The 21,857-nt window shown below is 39.9% G+C and overlaps 1 pseudogene; it reads right to left on the bottom strand.

The window, feature by feature from the left end:
- Window positions 1-21,857, bottom strand: part of LOC134623003 (equilibrative nucleoside transporter 1-like) — a 45,470-nt pseudogene that overhangs the window by 11,292 nt on the left and 12,321 nt on the right.

Raw genomic sequence — 21,857 nt, 5'->3', positions numbered from 1 at the left:
TGCATAACACTTCTATCATTTTAATTGTCTCCCCTAAAAAAAGGTTTTTTTGTCAGTACAGACTTTCCAGACAAATTCCTTCCCACAATACAACATGTTAACAAACGAGTTAGTAGCTGCAGAAATCTCGAAACGTGTGAAACTGAGAGGAATGTGCCGACGCAGATATCAAGCCTCAAAGTCACCGTGTCTCCCCTTTAAAGCAAACACGATGGGCTGTTCCACATGCGAATCTGGGGGTCAGGACTGGCCCACTGGGGATAAGGAGGGGGGTAAGTTTATTCCTGCTGCTCTGTGACTTATTGTAAACAAACAAACACTGTGAGAGTGCAGCTTGTGTATCTCTCTCTGTGTGAATTTTCCCAACATGTTCAGGAGGAGATTTTTATTAAAGAAGATCCACAGAAATAATCAGTTACACGACTTCAACATGGAATAAGAATGGGAAAATGAATTACATTCTTATTCTAATACAGATATCTTCATTAAGCTTATAATTGTTAGTTTTCCGTTTCTGGGCTGTTAAATTTATGATTATGTTGCTAATGCAGGATAATTCTTTGCAGATGTGCAGCAAGCTGTGTATCTTCATTTGTCTTTGGCGCATGCAGAAATCAGAAAACTCTCTGAGGTCTTTTCCCCACATTTTCTGTTTAACTGAACTACTGTGTAATTTTCCCATTTTTGTACCCCTGGTGTGTGATTTTAAATTAATTTGTTGGTCACTTCCTCATGTTTTGGCTGATCCCCGTTCTTGTTGTTGCCATTTAGATGTAGTTTGAATCAACATACAGTTTTCAACCCTCCGTCATCTGACAAAGAGGTCATCTAAATAACTGTGGCTGTGGATAATTAATGAAATTTGATTGTCCTCTGTACCAAATGTTTAAATTTTTAATCAGTTTTGTCACCTGAAAAAGTTGATTTTCTGGCTCATTTTGATTTTGAGTGACAGTGAAATGGCTCATTTTTTCTTTTTAAATTCTACTTTGTGGTTTTTGGTTTTCCTTGTATTACATTTATTGACAATTCAGGAATCTTCACCAGTAGTTTCTATTGCCTTGAGCAAGCCTTAGAGCGTTGCATTGAGACTGACACAAATTAGGGATTTTGGGGGTGAACAGGTACACTAATCTGAGCGGACAGACGAAATGTTTTGGGACTGAAAAGTGGTATGATCCCAGAGTGATGCTTTTGTGCCGAATTCTGAACAGCTAGCTGCTGGAATCTGTAATCACTCGCTGAGGTAATTCGTCCTTGTTTTGTCTTTTGAATCTAGTTTGAATCAATATATGCTTTTTTTATTCCTCCATCAGCTGGCAAAGAGGTCATGTAATTGACTGGATGTGGACATTTAATGGATCCTGACTGTCCTCTGCACCACTTACTGGACACGAAGCTGAACACTTATCAAACATCCATTCAACTCCACTGCCCCAAGCAGAGATGTAGAAGAACTTCATAAAAAACCTCCTACCACCCTACCTGCACTCATTTTAAGCTCTCTATTGTTTCTTTTCATCTAGTATTATTTAAATTTAGATTTACTGAATTACATTTTTCACTTTATTCTTCTTCAACAAAGTCATTTAACATTTTCTCCACATTTTACAAACAAAAACTTTACATGGTCTACAGGTGAATGCACACAATCAAAAGTACCAACACTGCTCTTGTTATCAAGTTAGGCTAGTTTAGGCTTTTTCATTTTGATCTCCACAGATTTCTTTTTAAATACACTGAAGTTTTCTTTCTGAGAAACAGACTTTTACTGAAGACTGTGCATTTTTTTAAGCACTAGACACTCACAGTTGATGCAGACAATTTTGACCATGGTCAGGAACAAAGAAAGGGAAGAGGAGCCAGTTCTACTTTAACAACCACCGCTGTCACCAGAAAAAACCACCAGGATGACCGTCAAGCTGCCCGAGATTCTCAATTTCTGAGGAATCCTGAAACAAAGAAAACCACATTTAAAAAGCCATACTGAAAGCACACAAGCATCACTCAGTTACTGATCTTCAAAGAATGCAAAATGTCAAGAAAGCGGAAGTGCTTGAGTCAGTTGCAGTGACTAAGCCCTTTTTTTTTCATCTTAAGCTCATTTTTTTGTCTTTCTGAAAGAACAGCAGTTACACAGAAATGGCACATAAAGCAAAAACTAAGTGGTAAAAATGCTGAGAAATGAAACCGAGGAAGAGAGGGAGACAGAGGGAAACCAAAGTACAGAAACCAGGAAGATAAGCCAGGAAGAGGTAAAGAAGATACATGAAGTAGGGAACATAAATAACATTCCCGAGTAAGCAGTGCAGGAGAAGGGTTCATTGTGGTCAAGGGCCACCCGGGATTTTCTCAATCCTACTCTAATTAAACCAAACACACTAAACATAAGCTCATACAACAGGATCACGTACTCACAGTGGCACGGGGTGACTGAAGGTTAAGGGCAGGGAAAAGTTTACACTGTGCCCGTTAAGTCTTGTGTACACAACCTTCTCCGAATTAATTTAGAAAAACAGCTACGGTAAAATTACTTCAGAGTACATAAAAAGTTATAACTGAGTTATTACACCAGGGGATTTTAATATATACTGATATTATACTGAACTTGTGTAAGTAATGAAGATGATTAGAAATTAGAGTTTGAGCATTCATGGATCAAATGTGGAGGTCTCCTAATATACTAGCTCCATTGAGGCTAACTGTTTAGACAGCTTGCCTTGTGAGTGATTGGGTTACTGTCAGTTATGACGATTCTATCAGCAGAGATACCTCCCCAGAGATTAGACATAACCGCTGTGAACCACTGAAGAAAAATCTAAATGTAAATTCTGCCTCAGAATGCTGTATTAATAAATATTAGCTACTGGTGTACTCTCAGGAGACTGTCGATATTTATAAAACTATTAAAAACATTTTTTTTTTTTAAAAAAAGGGTTAATCACAATTAAAAACAAAAGGGCAAAAATGTTTGAAAAACATGGAATATACTAATTAAAAATGTCTCAGTGCCATAAAATGAGACAAAAGATACTAAACTGAAACTGAAAGCTAGTGCTGTTTATTTAATTATAATGCAAATACTGTGGCCACTTAACCCCAAACTCGTGTTCCCTCAGATCTTTTCTCACTTCCTTGCTTCAGTAGAAATATTTATAGTTTGCCTTTTAATGAGTCGAGCTTTTTAGTTAGACTGATGGTAGTTCGATACCTCTGGTGTATGAAGGAGTTTGAGACAGGTGAAGATGAGGCAGAGGCACCATGGCGCACAGCGTCATCACGTTGTTGAACTTGGACTCCAGCACATTGCGAGAGTCTCCGGGCCGTCACGTTGGCCGTCTGATTGGAGGAGTGCACAGTGGGCACGTCCTTCAGTCTGCTGGTGAAGTACTGAAGAAAACGGAGGGAAGAAACACACATTTACCACAAGGGCTCTCCTGCAATTCATCACTAATATGGAGTCACAGGTTTATGTCACATGAATGTAATTTTACAGAGAGTCACAACAAAAACTGAACTTTGTTTTCCTGAAGCATTTCAGAAGCATCTGATGATTAGAGTTTACACAGAGGCTAATACTGAGAAATGTTTCTGCCTTATGGGTGCAGTGTTATTGTAGGACTCCTGCAACAGACTGAAGGTAAAATTTTTGAGTCAAACTAAGCTGAATGAACATGATTTTTACAGTCAAACAGTTTCCTGATGGTGTCAAGCAGAGCTGAGCAATCTCATTTTAATTTCAACTGAGTGACAGCCACTAACATTAAGTGTATTAAAAAAAGAAAGGTACACCAGCCTTTGTTTGTCAACCTTCCCATTAGTGAAGCCTAACCTTTCAATGAAACTACTTGTTAACCACAAAAGGCACCACCAGGGCTCTTCCTTTTATTTCCATCTGTCTCCTGATCCAGAGATAAACTACATTCGATTGCAGACGCTCTCGCAATTACAAGATTAAAATTGTACTTTACCATTGTTTGCCGTCATGAAGAAATTCCATGGCAAGGGGTTCCCAAGCCCATGATAAAGAAAATGAGCCATACTGAATTGTATCTGGGAAAGGAGCAAAAGGAAGTTCGCATGAAGGCACATCAATCAAGTCATTCATCTTAGTATCAACAAACAAATCGCAACAATATATACACTGGGACTCAACCAAATCTCAGTTAGAGAATATTAATGCCAAGATAAAAACCCAACAAAGGCACAGTTTAAATCATTTAAAAATTCTCCTCTTACTTGTCCCGAGGCGCATTGATGGCCGTCATGATTCTCGATGGACAATCTTGGGGTTCGTGTTCAGTGTTGGATTAGTGCAGCACCAGTTCTGCAATGTGCAGATGAGAAATGGAGGGTTACAGAAGTAAAAAGCTCCGACGTGTTATTATCAGCAGCCATTTGTTTCTTTCTGTATTTACATATTCACATGTAATAGAGCGAGCACCGAGTCTTGTGGATGCCTCAATATCCTCCACTTTCTTTTACACGATGCATTGTTTATTTAATCTGGTTAAAATGTATACATTTCTCACCTCTCCTCTCAACTACGCTTGCAGCTTTGTTATACATTTTAGAAGCAATGCATAGCCTGTGATATCAAGTATTTACACGTGTTTTTTTCCACTGGTAACTTTATTTATGTACTGGTTAAACTCGTCCTGTAAATGAATTGCCTTACAAACTCGGAGTAGGATGAGCTATTTCTAAAAGAAACAATTGGAGCTTCTGCCAGTAGGAGGTCAGAACAAGCTGGCACGAGCAGGCCAACAGCTACTCACTCCCAACAAGGGCACTAACTAAAAGTGCAACTGAGCTTATTACGCTGCTGCTTCATTTTTTGGATTCTTCACCTACTCCACGTGACGACCTTTTTATAGTTCAGAAACCCCCCCCCCCCCCCTTTTTAGTTTCCAAGCAACCTCAGATTGAAAATCTAATTAATACACAAATTTCAATAAAAGCTTAATTTCATTTCCTAATTTATGCAATGTGAACAACCCCTCAGTCATTCCATTGTGTTTACAACACAAACTAACCACAACAACAAAGAGCAGCTTAACACTTCAGCAAGAATAAGCCAGAGGCATCTTCTCACAAAGTTTTGAAATTCAAAAGTTCACAGCACAACTCCTCTTAAACAAAACAAGTACAGGAACAAACTGCAAATAAACTTACTCTGAGAGGCGTTCAAACACAGATGGAGGCTCTCGCTTTCCACTGATCAGATCACCAAAGGGCTGAATGAGCTCTGCATGCCTCGCTTATACTATACAGATGTTTCGTAGGCTGACACCCAACTGTCTTGTGACCAGCCCCCTTTGCATCTAAGTGCCCATCCCTCCCTCTTCCCTTTTACCTCGAACATCTTGTTCTCCTGGAGCCCTTCCAGCCCTTCCTACACATTTTTACATTTGGAGCACACAATACTCTTGTCATACAGACGACTACTTTACATAGTCGAGCAAAACCAAAAAACCCAAAAAGAGTGAAAGCTTGTGATTTAATTAAATCAATCCACCAAGCGTCCCCTCTGCGTGATCCTATTTTTCCAATCTATCCATCTGCATGTTCACATTTTATCCTTCCATTTCATCCCCATGTGTCCTACTGTCTGGTAATTTCTCATCTCATTTCATCCACTTTTCCTCCTCAGCAGTTCTTTTATTATCAAGTTCACACTTTCTTGACCTGCTCCATCTATCACTTCCCTATCCATTCCACTTTGCTCTCACTGCCTCTTATTGACTTAACCAGAACTATTTGTGCTCCCCCAACTCCTTTCAAACCTTTCTGTCTTGAATCTGATGGAAGACATGTGCTCAGATATCTGTGTGACATGGCATCCAAACAGAAAATCTTCACTAGAAAACACTTTCCTCCTTTAAAAACACAAAGCAATTTGGCATCAAGTCAATCTAAACAACATAAAGCAGTTTAGGTTAGCTCGGTAAGTACACAGCTCATGGGAACAGAAATGCAACAGCTAACGAACTGCACTATTCAACTTTAATGGGCTCATTTTAAAACGGTATCCTGTGGACTTGACATACTCACAGTGGGTGCACTTCCTTTGCCTCTAACATGGAGGGGAAACCTTTTCGGCGAGAGGAAGTGTTGCCCTAATCTGTCAGGGTGATCAGTGTTTATAGTGAAATTAAACACTGATATGGTGGTATGGTTCACGGCCGCACTCTCTTGCATCAAAAAGTCACTTTGTTTTGTTTGCATGAAATAGTGATTGGCTGATATGGCTTTTTTTTATTATTAGTAGCAATCAGAAAGATTGATGAGCAATATTTGAAACAGATACAGTTTTGTAGTTTAGATTAAAAGCCACACTTTAAAATGAAACAAAACTTTCCTTCAAACACTCGTGAAGGATCACACGCACCAAAAGTGCAGTCGGATCTGCTTGCACAAGCCGTGCTTTGGTGTAGCTCCGGCTGGTCGTGCACCTCTCCTATTGGACGCGGTTGTGTCAGCTGTGACAGCGAAAAGAAAAGAAAACAAACCCACTGACAGGTCTGTGGTGATACCACAATCCCGCAAAACACGACCAATGTGGCAACTACAAGGGGCCCAAAAGCTGTTGGAAATAGCGTGAGCAAGGCCTTCACTGAAGGCCACTGCAAAATGTTGCACTTTTCGAGCATTAACGTAACTGGGAGGCAAGAAATGAAGATCACATGGCTGCATTTGTAACATTTGCAGAGATGTTTACTTCAGTAATATATGCTAACCTAACACTGAATCACAGCTCTGCTAGCTCACACTGCTGCAGACCACAGTAATGAGAGGTGAGCGATAACTCAGCCGAATGATGTGGAGACTCTGCCTTCTCTCATGAGCAACAGGTGACTGGCTGATGAGCCAAATAACACAGTATATCATGGCAAAGGCTACAAGAAAGGACACAGCCGACAAGTATTTATTGTTGAAAATTCTGCATTAAATTCAATCTGCAATGAGCGATTGATACCCAGAGTATTTAATGCATATTTCAGTCCTCCTGCCTTTCGTCAAGATAAGATGGCATGAAATCTGCACAGACGGAAAGACGAATAAGCTTGGCGAGCGAAGGATATCCTCCTCTCACATAAGATAATTTGTGGAACTAGACACTCCTCAGAAAGTAACACTACAGTCATAAAGGGTCATCCCATCCCTTATCACATAAGAAATTGTCTGAAGCTGACGCACAAACAAAGAGCGTCTGTTTTACGTGGCTAAAACTGTTCTCTCTCACAGTCAGACAAACAATATGTAACTGTTCAACGAACAATCTGAGCTGCATAAAAGGTCAAAAAAAGAGTAACATCAGCGTATTTGTGCGATTTTCTGAGGCACAAGTAAAAATAGGGAAATGTTTAAAATACTTCAAATTTAAATCATCAACAGAATGTGAAGTTAATCACGTCAAAGAAACATATGTATACAATTTGACTTAGCTACAGTTGAATTAACTGCATTTCCAAAGTGTACTAGAAGCTCTGTAGTGCTGCTGAGAGAACTTATGAATCCATGACCAGTCAGATCTAACTTGCTGGTCATGAGCGAGCTATGAGTGAGGACAGAGGGTCCTCTATATGCACACACAGGTTAGCTAATCGTAAAAACATGGGACTGAACAAGCAAAATCCAACTGTGAGAAACCCCTGTCAGTGAGACGGGTCTATATGGATTGTTAGAGGGGCAGAGGACCAACAGACAAATACTGCAACAACATCCCCTCACACTAGAAACAACCTTTGTTACATTTGTTACACTGTGCGCAAAGTTAAGGTTACAATTTGCAAACTGAACAATGTGATTAAGAGTTTCAGCTTACCTTTAAACACAGACACTATTCTTTTAAAAAATAGAGTTTGACCTTGCCCATTAAAGGTTTTCACCATTTTCTGAATATTTCCCTACTTCCTTTTTCTTCCTCCCATTTAATCAACTAGGAAATTATGTATCAAAGCACGATTCCTGTTATGAAGGTCTTTGGCAGCTAAGTTTGACCTTTCGGGAAATTATTTTCGTGTTTCTGTTCACATGTGCCCATCCTGTCTCTGTGCTGCCTCCCTCCAGGTACTCAGGCTTCCTCCCACAATCGGAAGAGCTGTTTGGTAGCTTAATTGATGAAAGTGAATGTGTGTGTTTTGGTGTGTCTCAGTGTGATGGGTCTTACAACCTTTAATGGGATGAGCAGCTAAGAAAACACATGTATGGATCCACAGGAGCACATATTGTCTGAGCTTTGTTTATCCCTGTTTTCCCACACCTTTTCAATGTCAAAACTGAGAGAACTGTGACTCAACATTTTTGTAACTTTCCAAAACCACTAATCTGACATTGACGCTCTTTTCACACAGTGACTAACCAGCTGCAGCCGTGCAGAAGTCAGGAAGGACCAGGATTAAACTTCTTTCTCCTGAAAAGCCTTTTGAGAGTCACACCACTAAATCAGTATTTTAAACATCTCTCTTCCTCTAGTTATCATGACAAATATCAGTCTATCAGAGCAGCTTATTGAGGCTTGACGTTGACCATAGCCATACACTACAGTGTGCTTAAAATTCACCAGCTTTGCCTTGTCCCAGATTCCTGTAAAGTATGCCTCTCTCAACCTAACATGCCATCAAAACGAGCCAGTTGGCATAAGCTGCCTGGTGCTGAAATGGTGCCCAACAAACACACACTCACTCACACAGGCACTTTGCAGTCTGTAGAGTGGTACACTTTAACACTTTCAATGGCTAGCCTCTCAACGATGTCCAAGTCCAACAATCAGCACTCCAGTTAACAAAGATTTAACAGCACTGGTGGTAATTTATTGTTTCCCCCTCTAGGAGAACTAGGGCAATTCAGACCAGCCCAAAAATTTATGTGAAAAGTCTGGTCTGGTCACGCCACAATGACGCTTCAATAAAGTGGGCTCCTCATCCCGTATTCACCTCATTTTATACTTGATAAAATTGAAAAGTCATTTTTGTTCTTCTCACATTTATGTTATTAATCCAACTACAAAGATTTTACACAGTATAAAACTGATCTTCAAACTTAAATATTGCAAGACCCATGTTGTTTTTGTGTTGGAGCACAAACATAAATCCACATCCTCATCACAACCTCAACCAAATCTGAGCCAAAGCTCATTTACAGGAACGAATGAAAAAGCCCTTTAATTTAGATGTGACAGACAATCCCACCATCAGTAAAAGATTGATGTAACCACTGAGACGTCACCCAGTGATTAGTGAAGCCTCAGTCTTAGCTGTCGCCATCTCAGTGTTCTGCAACCAGATGTGAGGAGCGACGGTCAGATGTGAGTTTTATGCTCTACATCAGCGGCCCCCAACCCCACGGTCCACGGTCGTTTGGTACCAGGCCGCGTGAGTTGAGGCTCGGGTGTGAAATTTATGGTTTTCAGGGGTTTTATCGTTAACTCGGTTTCCCTGGGTCTTTTCCCGTGTTGTAGTTGTGCGTCTTATTTTGAAAGAAATATTTACGCGTTACCATAGCGACCAGAAAGCATTAAGGGGCAGAGAGGAGGACGTTACTCTCAATGTTGTTGGCGCATTTCAGGAGGACGCTGCTAATAAAGTTACACAATTACACAGTGAATTTGAGTTTATTATTATATTTACAAAATATCACAGTTTTTGTCTTGATTGTATCATTTTATTTTGTTGTATTTATTCATAACACCTTAAAGACCGGTCTGTGAAAATATTGTCTGACATTAAACTGGTCCGTGGTGCAAAAAAGGTTGAGGGCTGCTGCTCTACATCTACTGGGTAACCAGTTGTGACTGGCAAATTGTTAGCCAGCGGGCTACCCTGCTTTCTGACTCTTACAAGTTTACTGATCAAGTCAAGGACTAAACAGCCCACGGACTTCTACACAAATCAGGCCATCTAAAACCACAGGGGTCGTTCTCCTGGTGGACGTTACAATGAATGCATGTTTCAAGCAGTGTCTTTTATTCTGATTACAATTAAATCTTGAACAGTTCACATTGCTAAGGTAAAAACGGGTTCAAAATTATTAATGTATGTACTCAGAACATAAAACTTATGACTATGTACCTATGTGTATACTGCATTAAAGCAGAGACAAAGAAACTCTATTGGCATCCTTTTTTATAGCAAGTCAAAGCTTGCTATAAAATAACCAATATTGTGTAGGCTTAAAAGTTAAAGAGGTTCTGAATGCAGTTTCCTCATTAAGTTAAAACCAAGCATAACAGCACAATAAGAGTCATGTGCTTTGGGCATGATCTAAACTTTACCATCCACACTGAGAAGTTTAAAAAGCAGTCGTTGAACGCAACATTCTCCATACAAATGTGTGTCCTGCGGGGATTGATGGAACAATAGAGGCTGATTCTGAGAACACAGATGGTATGACCATCTTCCTCATTGGGATCTCTCAGTGGTTATTGCTGGCATGTGAAAAAGAGTGGCACGTGTTATGGAAGTAATGCATGTCTATGTGGCGTGTTGGCCTGAATTTAGAGACAAGGACAGTGACAAGGGGTTTGGTGTATGGGGAAGTGAGCTTTTCAAACTGGGGTACAGTGGAGGGTAAGAAGTTATAGTTAAAATGCCACTTACATCAGAGCTAAACATGGATGGAAAAGGTTAGAAGTTCATCTTTCTCACCGGTATACCTCTCTAACAGAGACGCCTTTATCCCCAGGCTGAGTTACAGAATAGTTTGATGCTGGTCATATGATGAGGTGTGTGAAGAATAAACTCTCCTCGAGGTCATGTCCCAGTGCTAATGGGAGCCAAACCCTTTTCAAGTCACAGCATTTTGACTTAGTAATATTAAACTGCTACTGGACTGGAACTGGATTGTTTTTCTTGGAATTAACCAGAGGAAATGGATATGATGGTGCTGTTTATTTTAGCATGACTGCTAAAGACTGGATAGTTTTATACTGACGATCTTGAAGAGACATGTCATGCTCAAGTTTGTGAACCCTCCCAACCCTGTGAATTAAAGGACAGTCTGAGCAATAAGCTATCAGAACTTTTTCTGCAATTTGTACTGTTGAAATTAGACTTCTCTTTCTTAAATTGAGCTATTTTAGGGATTAAATAGTAGTTAAACTTCTTAACACTCACAGACAAAGGAGCTTCATTGGTCAGGCCCACTTAAGATCAAAGTGGGCTGTATGTGGCCCACGATGTAAAATGAGTTTGACATTAGTAGCATTAGCGCGTGCCATTAAATGATCAGTGTGTGCAACCAGTAGGACGGAGGGGTGTTGTTGGAAAACAAGCAATATGTAGCCGTGATTGGACAGCTTTTCAGGTCAGAAATTTCTCGAAGACGGGGAATGGAAACTACCACAATAGTGGTTTTGTTCTACAGCACTTATCATCAAGCTTTCCAATACATCCCCTCCAACAGGATGGGATTCCCCATCAGTATGTATTTACAACTCTCTATTCTAGCTCCACAACTGCATGCCACCACTGCAACACAAATAAACTACCCATTAAATAAAGCCCTAAAAATATTAACCTAAAAATCTGAATGTTTTTGGAATCCTCTCTAAAAAAAAAAAAAAAAAAAAAAAAAAAGGAATTTCTGCAATGTTATCCCTCTGAGTCGTCATTGTGACTCGCTCCAAACTAGCTCTGAACCCTAACCTGAACATTCCAAGAAAGTAAGTCGGAATGAATTCCACAGGAGAACTTTTCTGAACTTCAATATGAGCAAATAAAGCAACAACAATAACAGCAAAGGATAGTGTTGATTGGCATATGACAGGGTGGCAAATACAACAGTTACCTAGGCAACTGTTACCTGCAACACCCACTAGCAACTGACCGTCAGCTACAAAGGGATGTGCGCTGAGTGAATCAGTTCCTGTGTGGACACTCCTTTAATTTTAACTGGCACTTCCAGTCTCCTGTTTTTGCTACCGGCTGGCTTTTGGCCCAGGTTGCTACTTTGGCTGCCCTTTATGCCGTTCAGCCACCTTCCCAGAAAGAATCTCACACAGTTGGATGTACTCCAATTCAACCTCGGGGACTGCTTGCTCTGCTCTGGTAATCTGCTGTGCACTTGAGGGCCAAATTAACCACAACCTGCAAGAGGTGAAAAGCTGGTTCATGTGCCGCTACGCTGAGCTCACCGAGGCAGCAGAGCAGAACAAAGACTACCAGCCGGCTGCTCCAGAGTTGGAGTTCATAAGCACTCACACAAGAGGCACATGGATATACAGCTGTTATTTTCACAATTTAGTTAGCAAATATAATGTTTGCAAAATAAAACTTCTGTGTTTATTTGTGATTAATTGAAATCTGCGCCTGACATCTTCATGTCTTTGACTCACTGTAATATTTAACATAGAGAGGGAGAGAAAGGATGAAGACGGCAAAGAGACGGAGCAAAAATAAACAGGTAAGACAGGACGTGTAGTAAAATTCACTAAAAATTATAAAGCTGTGTTGTCCTGTTATCGATTATGGATCCCCTACTTGCTCTTATAATTATTATAAGGTTATATTTTTGTCATTTTTTAATTTCTAGTTGAGTGCAGAGGATAGAGAGAGGACAAAGGTGAAAGAAGGAGGTAGCAGATGGTGAAGTTAGCTGGAAAAACCAATACTTATGTTTCACAAAGTAGTTTTTCGTGTATTTCATGGATGCTTTGCGTGCTTTCCAGTAGCACACTTAAAAAAATGCCAGTGGATATTCTAAACAAAAGCATATTGATAATGAATGGTAGTTTATTCAGGATTCATACCACTCTAAACATGGCTCGAACAGGATGGCTGCCGCTACACTGACAAAGAGACTTCAGATCTATTTTCCACTCGTGAAATTGGGATACACGACGCTACTTCTTTCCTGACTGAGCCTTTGCCTCGGGTTTGATAACTAAAGGCTCCACCCTAAAACGGCTGGATTAGACTGAGATCTCCGACTATTCACTCGGCTTATTCTTAAACACTACAATAGGTCATCCAACCAATTAGGTGCTTTTGAGGGTAACATGGTTAAAGCGACTCCAACTGAACTGAAGTTTGCAAATGTGAAAAGGGCTGATGACATTTGCAAACGGCATATTTTTTTTAATTAATTAGAAGGCACTGTATGCATAACGTTATGATTGGGAGCTGAAACCCTCTAGAAGTTTGAACTAGAATCGCCCTGGGTTCAAGTATGACACACAAACTGAGACACAGAAATTACTGTTTGCTCCACAGCTCAGACTGAGGACACCCAGGAATACTTTATAGCTACGTTGTAGTACATTGACTTTTACAGCCTTGATTTTAATTTCACGCAGTCTCTCCTCCAGTTTGTGTGTCATGGACAGTTTCGCTATCTTGATTCTGTCTAAAGAGAACAACAAACTGAAAGACTGAAAAAAGGAGGAACACATGGGTGATGTGAAAAATTCCATTTAAAAAAAGGGCCAGAAAATTTTTTCAAGATGTTTGAGTTTCATTTTTGAACAAAGAAGAGAGAATAATGGAGGAGTTGTGGGTTGAATAAGGTTTACAGCTCAGTTTCTCAAAGCTTAAAGTGTGAAGCTGCGTTATTGACCATCACTTTATTGGTAGACTACATAAGGAAGTGTTTTATTCTGGTTGCCAAGTCTCGTAGAGATGTGGGTAACCACTCACCCTGAGTTTTATGCAAGTTAAGAGCAATGAACAGCAAAAAACTGCAACACTTTCATTTGAGATACAAGTTATATGCTGTCAAAGTATATATGTTGCTACAGTGATGTGCAAAGATTTTGAGCCACCCCTCATTTCTTTACATTGTGCTATCAAAGAGCTAGAAATTTGTCATTCATTTAGTCCAGCCCTGTTTCTGACCGTTCTCAGACCAACCTGTTTGTGTGTGTGCGTGTGTGTGTGTGTGTTAAAAAGAATCATTCAAGCATAAAAAGGCACCTAACTTGAGGTGTGTCTACACATATGACAAAACCTAGTTTAAACTATGTGTCTAGTCACTTTGTTACACATTTCAATAAATCAAATGCATCCATTTCTCATGTTCCTATTCCTAATAGGATAAAGAACTGAATAAAGAATTGAGGGATGGCACAAGACTTTTACATGTACTTTATCGCTTAACTTACTTTAGGTTTACATGCTCATACAGGTTCGTGCACACCCTCCTGCCTCACTGCAAACTAAGTACAGTAGACTGTAACACAATATCTTCACACTGCTTTCCAATTTTCACTGGGCTGTGCTTCAGTATAGCAACCACCTCCCCTGGCAGCAAATTTATGCTGCATAAAAATTCAGTTTTTCATCACGTCAAAGTTGCTATTTGGTGTCAACGTCACAGTCAGTGGACATCACCAAACGCCGTGCCTGTACAGGCCTTTTATTCAGTCAGTGATAAAAAAATAAAAAAATAAAAACAATGACTGCGACAGCTCATTTCAAGGAACAAAAATATCCTGAGACGTTGGCAAATACCTTAATCTCATCACGTGTACAAAAAAGGGATTTGAGTTGTCATGTTCACAGCAAGCAGACCTGCACAACAATCCAATACACAATGAAAGCAGATCAATGAAGGAAAATTCAACAAACCTCTAACATCACTGGAGCTCGGGAGTGGAAATACAATTGAAAGACAATATCTGGCTTATTACTCATAACTCCATCTATTTATAAGAAGTGAAAAAAAAAAAACCCAGGAAGCACTCTCTACTGCAAACATGTAATCTTTATCTAGAAACAAAAACTACTACCTTCTAACCATGCTGTCTATATTTTTTCCCCTTTTTAGATTTTATCTACAAAAGCAATCCAGTGACTTACAGAGATCGCTGTCTCAAACTGGGAATCATTATTTGCATGGGCAAATAAGAGCAGGAATCAATAACACAGGGAGATAAGGCAGACTTCAGTGAGGTACTGAGAGTGTGAGGATTATAAATCCTTAGAATTTACAAAGAAATCCAATTCACACCAGAAGAAAGGGTGTTAAAAGGTCTCCAAATCTGTTGTCTTCACTGTGACCTGCTGTTTTTACACTCATTTTCCTTTCCCGCCACTCTAACGGAGCAGGAACAAAGCCTTTCTCCAGCTGCCCGTCTTTTCAGTTGGTTCAGGTGGTTTGGGATGAATAGCAGACTGGCAACAGCAGCTCCAATGACTGCACTACAGTCGGCACAGTTGAGTTGAAATACAAGGCGGTGAGTCAGTTTAGCCTAATCATTTCCTTCACATTAGCCAAAAAATGATCTATGCTATATTCTGTAACCAAGAAGACTGGTTAAAGCTCAGGCAACAGGTGAAAACTTAACTTCCACTCTTACTAGGCACCCTGTGGTGGGTCACAGCACCATCAGCTGTTCACTGGGAGGAAAAAAGTTGCCATTCTGGCGCACTCTTCTCCCTGTTCCGGGTCACAGAGTCACAAATAGACACAGATTCATGTGACCTGAAGCCAGGCCAGGAAAGACACTGAGTAAGGGAGCGAGCCTGCAACAGAACTATCCCCTATAAATCATCTAAGTATCACAAAACCACAAGAGAAAGAACCCCACTTCTTCTCTTCTTCTTCTCAAACCACACTTATGGTTTCAGATTACAACAGGCACGCTTAAGCGGTGAATGCATTCATTTCATCTGCTCATCAATTCATTTCATTAGTTCCTGTGTGATACCATCACACAGTACCATTCAAGAGCCCATTACAGCTGCCAACACACACACATACTACACACACGTGCTTCTACACAACCACGTGTCCAACGACTGATCACAAGGTTATCTAAAAATGAGAACTGCTATATTCAATTCTTACATTCGACAAGAGTGTATTCTTACACTCTTGTCGAATGTCTTTTGTTTTTTTAATCACAAAATTCGGAAGAAGATGCAGCAGTGGTTTAGATGTGTCACTCTCGTGCTGAGAGAAACAAAAAGCGGCGAAATGTGAAGCGCAGGAATGAAAAAATGTGTTAAGAAACAGCGTTTTTTAGCACCAAAATGTTTCCATTAGTCAGCCCCCTTCTCTAGCTGGACCGTCTGGGTCTAATTGCCGGATTAGAGCGCGAAAACGTGGCGCTAAATTTAATTTAAATCAACAAAGGACACACGCGGCCACGGAGTAACGACAGCCCCGGTCAGTCTGCCTCTATTTTTCTACCTCTTTAGATTATTTTAGCTATAAAAACGAACCACGGCCTCGTAACTTTAACATAACAGCACAAATCAGCATCCGATACAACAGCAACGTTATTTTTCAACAAATTTGCCTTTTTTACGCTTAATCTGAAGGCGGTTTCAAACTACAGCGCATCTATGTGGCGATACTTGATGATAAAGGTAAAATAAGCGTCTGTGAGTACACACTAGCGCTCATTGACTGCAGTGTGATGTCTTACCTTACCGGAGTCGGTGGAGTTTCTTGTCCCATCCACTCTGTCTACACAGCTCACGTAGACACGCCTTCGTGGTGTGATCATCACCCAATCGCATCATTCATCCTAATACAAGTTTACAGCAACAAAAGGCGCACGGGACGAAAATAAGCCTGTTATTGGGTGGTAGCCCGCCAGGGTATAAAAACAAATATCTAAAATTAAAATGAGCCCAAACACAACACGAAAGGATCCTTTTGTCACAGTCTGTGAGTTTGGCTCCGAGCCTTTAAGTTTTCTGCATTGTTTTTAATTTGTAGTTCAGGCTTATTCATTTTAGACTGTGTTTCATAGAGCTTTTTCGTTTCAGCACTATCCGCAGGGGCGGATCTAGAAGGGTGGCATGGGGTGGCATATGCCACACGTGCCACCCCATGCCACGTTTTTTGTGTGATTTCAGATCCGTTTTGTTAATACAGTTATGTCAATGAAAAATAACTAAATTCAGACACGTGAGGTTGTGCTGAAAAGAACGATACCAAGCAAGGCACAGAAAAAAAATACAATGAAACAATTTGAACATGAAACACAAATGTGTCAAAAATGGCCAGTTATATTTTAGATCCTCAGAGGGTTAACCCAACAAATCATGAAAAATTTGGTTTAAATTTTTGTTCATGACAGTGCAGATTTGTGGCATATTGTGTAAATTTAAGTATGTAACAATTGGATTTTTTCTAACAAAAAACAGTGTGAAACTTAAGTTAGACTTGTGTTTGTAAATGAACCGCCCCCTGCTGTGTACCTTTCTGGATTTTTATACATATTAATTATACAGGCTATACAGTACATAAAATCAAAATTCAAACGTTTTATGTAACTGAAATGTAATTATGTGGGCTACAGAAAAAAATTTAGTTATAGACCATATTTATATGAAACGTGTATACTTACTGCATTTGAATCATTTTAACCATATGTAACCATCTGCATATGTGTTTGGGGAAAAAAGGCTTTCTTCCGTGTTACCTCTTGTAGATTTGAAGCCCTTCCTGTGTTCTTCGTCAGTGTGTCTAGTTTAGTTGAGTGGATCTTGCTTTATTTTGGCTACTGCATAATAAAAGGTAATTTTTTCCTATTTTTTTGTTAAACACTTCCCGTTTACACTTACTACAATGATTTGACATGCTCAACTACAACTACTAGATACAACTTGCAGCTCAAGATTATTAATATGTAACATAATAAACAAACAACAAACTGCTGTGTAGTGAGAAGGCCGTATATCAGCTTTTACTCAATAAGCATATTTTGACACTAGTCAGCTGTACTTTTTTCATAAACAATGAATAAAAAAATTACTCATAACAAAGTGTTTCTACACTGTAATTCTATTTAAAAAGAAAAAACGGAAAGAATACAATTTATGGAAACACACTATAAATGTTATGGCTCGGCAAGTCAACTGCACTTTCAAAATCATCCCTGAACGGCACGCCATGAAGCCTAATCAGTGATGAGGCGGAGGAAGCTTGAGTATTCGATGTGGGACGACAATAAAATGTCATCTGCCACCCAAGACTTTCTGGATGTGTAATGCCAATGTCTGTGACTGTTTTTGAAACATCTCTGATGAGTAATCATATCACTACTGATGTGACCAGCACAACCAGAAATGTGGCAATAATATCACTTTAAAGAAGCAGCTTATGGTACAAATGAAACCAAATCCAGTAATGCAAAAGTACTTGCCACAGCACAGCATGGTTTTTCTTTGTTTTTGCTACAAGAATTCAGAACTTCAAAATAACAACGAATAAACAAAGTAATCAAAAATACCACCAACTAAATATATTCTATAACAAAGCAACCACCTTTTGCTTTGATAACACCTTTGCACAGGCAGCGTCATAAGCAAGTCTTGAGGGAGTTTCCACATTTGCTGAGCAATAAGCACGAAGCAAAGCTTCTGCAAGGCACCATTACATAGATTGGAAGTGATGCAGAGATACAGAGATGAATCCATGTTTGAGTGATGTTTCAACTTTGGTCATGAAAACCCATCAGCTGTGATTCTCCCATAGAGGAAGAAAAGGAATTTAATGTGTCTTCTACTTGAAGCCTGAGAAGCAATGATTCAGAATTCATTCACAAAGTTCGGCAATCCTAATGAATGTATTCTTTGATCCTATTCTCTGATGTAGATGGAAATCAGTACATAAGGCAAAAACAGACTTTGTACAATTATAATTTTTGAAAGAGTTTGAAAGGCAATATTTGGTATGAGCACCTTTACTCTTCAGCACTGCCATTCTCTTAGACAAGCTTTCTAGTAATTTCTTAAAGTAGTCTTCGGGAATACTTCTCCAGGCTTCTTGAAAGACAATTAAAGCTTTTCTTTGAATGCTGGCTGCTTTTTGCTCTGTTTTCTATCAAGATAATCACACACTGCTTCAGTAATGTCAAGTTTTGGGCTCTACCAATCCATGACATGACATGCAGAAAATAAAACCTGTTGCCAAAAAGACACTTTTCAGATGGTATCAGTGGTTTAAAATCTAACCCTTCTTTCTGCATTCCCAGCTCCATCAGTTTTGACAAGATCCCCAACACAACAGGCTGAAATGCAGCCCCACACCATGGCAGAGCCTCCACCATATTTTACAGATGCTATAAACACTCATTGTTGCACCTCTCCTGACCTCTTCCATACATACTGGCAATGATTTCAACCAGAATTTTTCAATTTGGATTCATCACTCCAAAAGACCTGTTTTCAGTCACTGTCGCTGATTTTCAGTCCAGTTATTGTGTAATTTGGCATTCCTCAGTCTTTTCTCCCTGTTTCCCTTCCTCATTAATGGCTTCTTGACAGCCACTGAGACCATTTCCAATAAAGCTTTGGCAAACAGTAAATGGATCAACTGAAGGGGTCAGAAGCATCTCTCAGGTCATGTGTCAGGTCTCTCCTAGACTGTTACCTATATAAGGACATGACTTTCAGATAATATCTACCACTTTATATTTTATCCTCCACTTGTCCAGTTTTCTCAAATCCCAAAAGTTGATTCTGTACTTCTGGACGTTACATTTTCATCCAAGTGACTTCTTCAGTCTCAGCTGACAGCAGGTTTCCCCGACCTTATAAGGCACACATTTGCATAATGACTGAAACTTATCACCACTGACGAACAATGGGCTGTGAGGTCAGTTCCTTGATCATTAATATGCAAATATTCATGACCACTGATCAACAACCACTGATCTTTTGGGATTTCCTTACCTGGATGATTGAGCTTGCATCAAAACGGTTTTCTCAAATGTTTTAAGGATTCATGTTACTGAGAAATATCTAGTTTTAGCTAATAGCTCCTTGGGAATCACCTTGTTGGGGCAACCACTTTTTTAAATCTGTCAGATTCTCTCATCATTGGTATTTTTGGTAGATTTAAGTAAAAAATCGGAACAAAATTATGAATTTTTTGACCAGCTGCTGGTAACAAAGTGTCTAAATTTACTGTTTAAAATTGGTTCGTTGCTAAGTTGTTCATTATGTGTAGAGACTACAGAGGTTCATCCCATGAGTTCGGCACATTTTATGCTTGAGTGATTCATAGGTCAGTGTTAAGTGGTTTAACAAACAAAACAACATTCTGGTCAGATACAAAGACTGGGCTGACAGTGAGTAAAAAAGCAGCCAATATCCAAAGACAAAGATCTTCAGAGAGCCTGGATAACTATTGCCCAAGACCCCTTTAGAAAATTACAAGAAAAGTCTGGCTCCTTGGAAACAAAATAAAGAAATAAGAGGTATCTCAAGAGTTTTGCACAGTACTGTATTTCCAAAGCAGCACAATACAAATAGTTACCAATAATTAATTTGGTGTTAAATATGGAGGGAGTTGTTTTAATTAAAAATGTACGATCAATTATTTACCATGCATTACTAATATTCACACTGACCTACAGTATTTTCGAATGCAAAGACATTAGGCACAGGAATTTGCCCTGAAGGCCAAAGCTGACTAAGTTTAACAGTGTGAGGCATATAGAGAAGGGCAAATCACCCACAGACAAGATTAGAAAGCCAGAGTATTCCTAAAGAGCTGTATTTGTGTAAAACAAAAAAACTGCCAAAAACATTTTTTTTACCTTGTACTAGAAGAACTGAGTCCAGTTTTTGTCCTGATCAAAAGCTGGAAACAGATGGAATCGGTTACTGCTGTTGTGCAACACTTTGGCCTGCTGTATCTCTAAATAAAATACAAACATCTTCCAGAATCTTTTAGAGTACAGCTTGTCTCAAGAGTGTGCAAAAAGTGACACCAGCATATAATTTCATCAGAAGACGTGGGCCGTTGTTTGTGGACATTTTTGTGTCGAGTCTGGATACACTTAACCCTGATCCCGGCTGTTTACTCATATAGTTGTGGTAGGTACACAGTCATCCACACCCTGTCTCCCCTCCGTCTAAAAAAAGCTTGCGGCGGTTTCGGACAGAAACCATCTGTGACGGAGAACAAGCCTGTCTGCTTCCCTGCTAACCCAAACCCAGTGAACAACGAGCTGAGCAAAGAGGACTGAAGGTCCTCTGTCTCTCTCTCTCTCTCTCTCTCTCTGCTGGTGTGAAGACACAAAACTGCACAGCATTTCCATCACCGGCCTTTCAAATGTATTTCTGTAACTATATATGTCTGTGGCTTGTTTATTGGCTTGTGTAGCCAAAGAGGAAAGTCGGTTAGCAGCTTGTCAGTGCTGTAGGGCACAAACTTAGCTGGGTTTTTCCATGAAGAGGACTGAGACTGCCAGGGAGAAGGAAAATAAGAGAAAGGAAAAAAAGAGAATGTGGCTTCTATGAGAGACCTCTTTCATGAGGCAATGTTGAACATGCACGCAGAGATATCTGACAGGTAATGTGGGAAAGATAAATGCAGGTGACGACCAGAAAATTGGGGCAGAGAAAGCAACAACTGTAACCCAACGGGCGTGCGTGTTTGTGGTCTTTGGCGATAACTGACTCCTTTGGAGCGCCTGCGTGACATCTGGCAGAGGCAGTTTTAGCCTGCACAAGCTGAACATGCAGCCAAAGCAATCTTTCATATTGTCAATGAGAGCCTGAAAAAACAATCAATGGCCTTCTTCTTTTTGTTGTGTCGCTGTCAGATGAAATGCTTAACCCCTTCACTTCCCGCTGACCCACAAACAGCTTCCTTGTTTTGCCATTTTTAGAACAAAAGTTAAGCAAATAAACATCAGACGTCTAATTCGAGAACATCTTGTGAAGTTTGTGGCATAAGAGGTGCACGCAGAGAGAGGAGGAGGGCATGACGTGAATAGGCTGGAAGTGGCTTTCTGACCACATACTGAGATTTAAGAAGACAGTGGTAAAGAAAGGAATTCCAATGGATGGCCTCTAAACCCCCGAATGGCTTAGGAAGCAGAGTGAAGTAAGCTCTCTACCGGAGGATGTGGATTTTAAGACCTGGCTCCATTTTTAGGGGTTAAAACT

This window comes from Pelmatolapia mariae, unplaced genomic scaffold (assembly GCF_036321145.2).
Source record: "Pelmatolapia mariae isolate MD_Pm_ZW unplaced genomic scaffold, Pm_UMD_F_2 NODE_ptg000330l+_length_47171_cov_1, whole genome shotgun sequence".
Classification (NCBI taxonomy): domain Eukaryota; kingdom Metazoa; phylum Chordata; class Actinopteri; order Cichliformes; family Cichlidae; genus Pelmatolapia; species Pelmatolapia mariae.
This window is presented reverse-complemented; position numbering and strand designations above follow the sequence as displayed.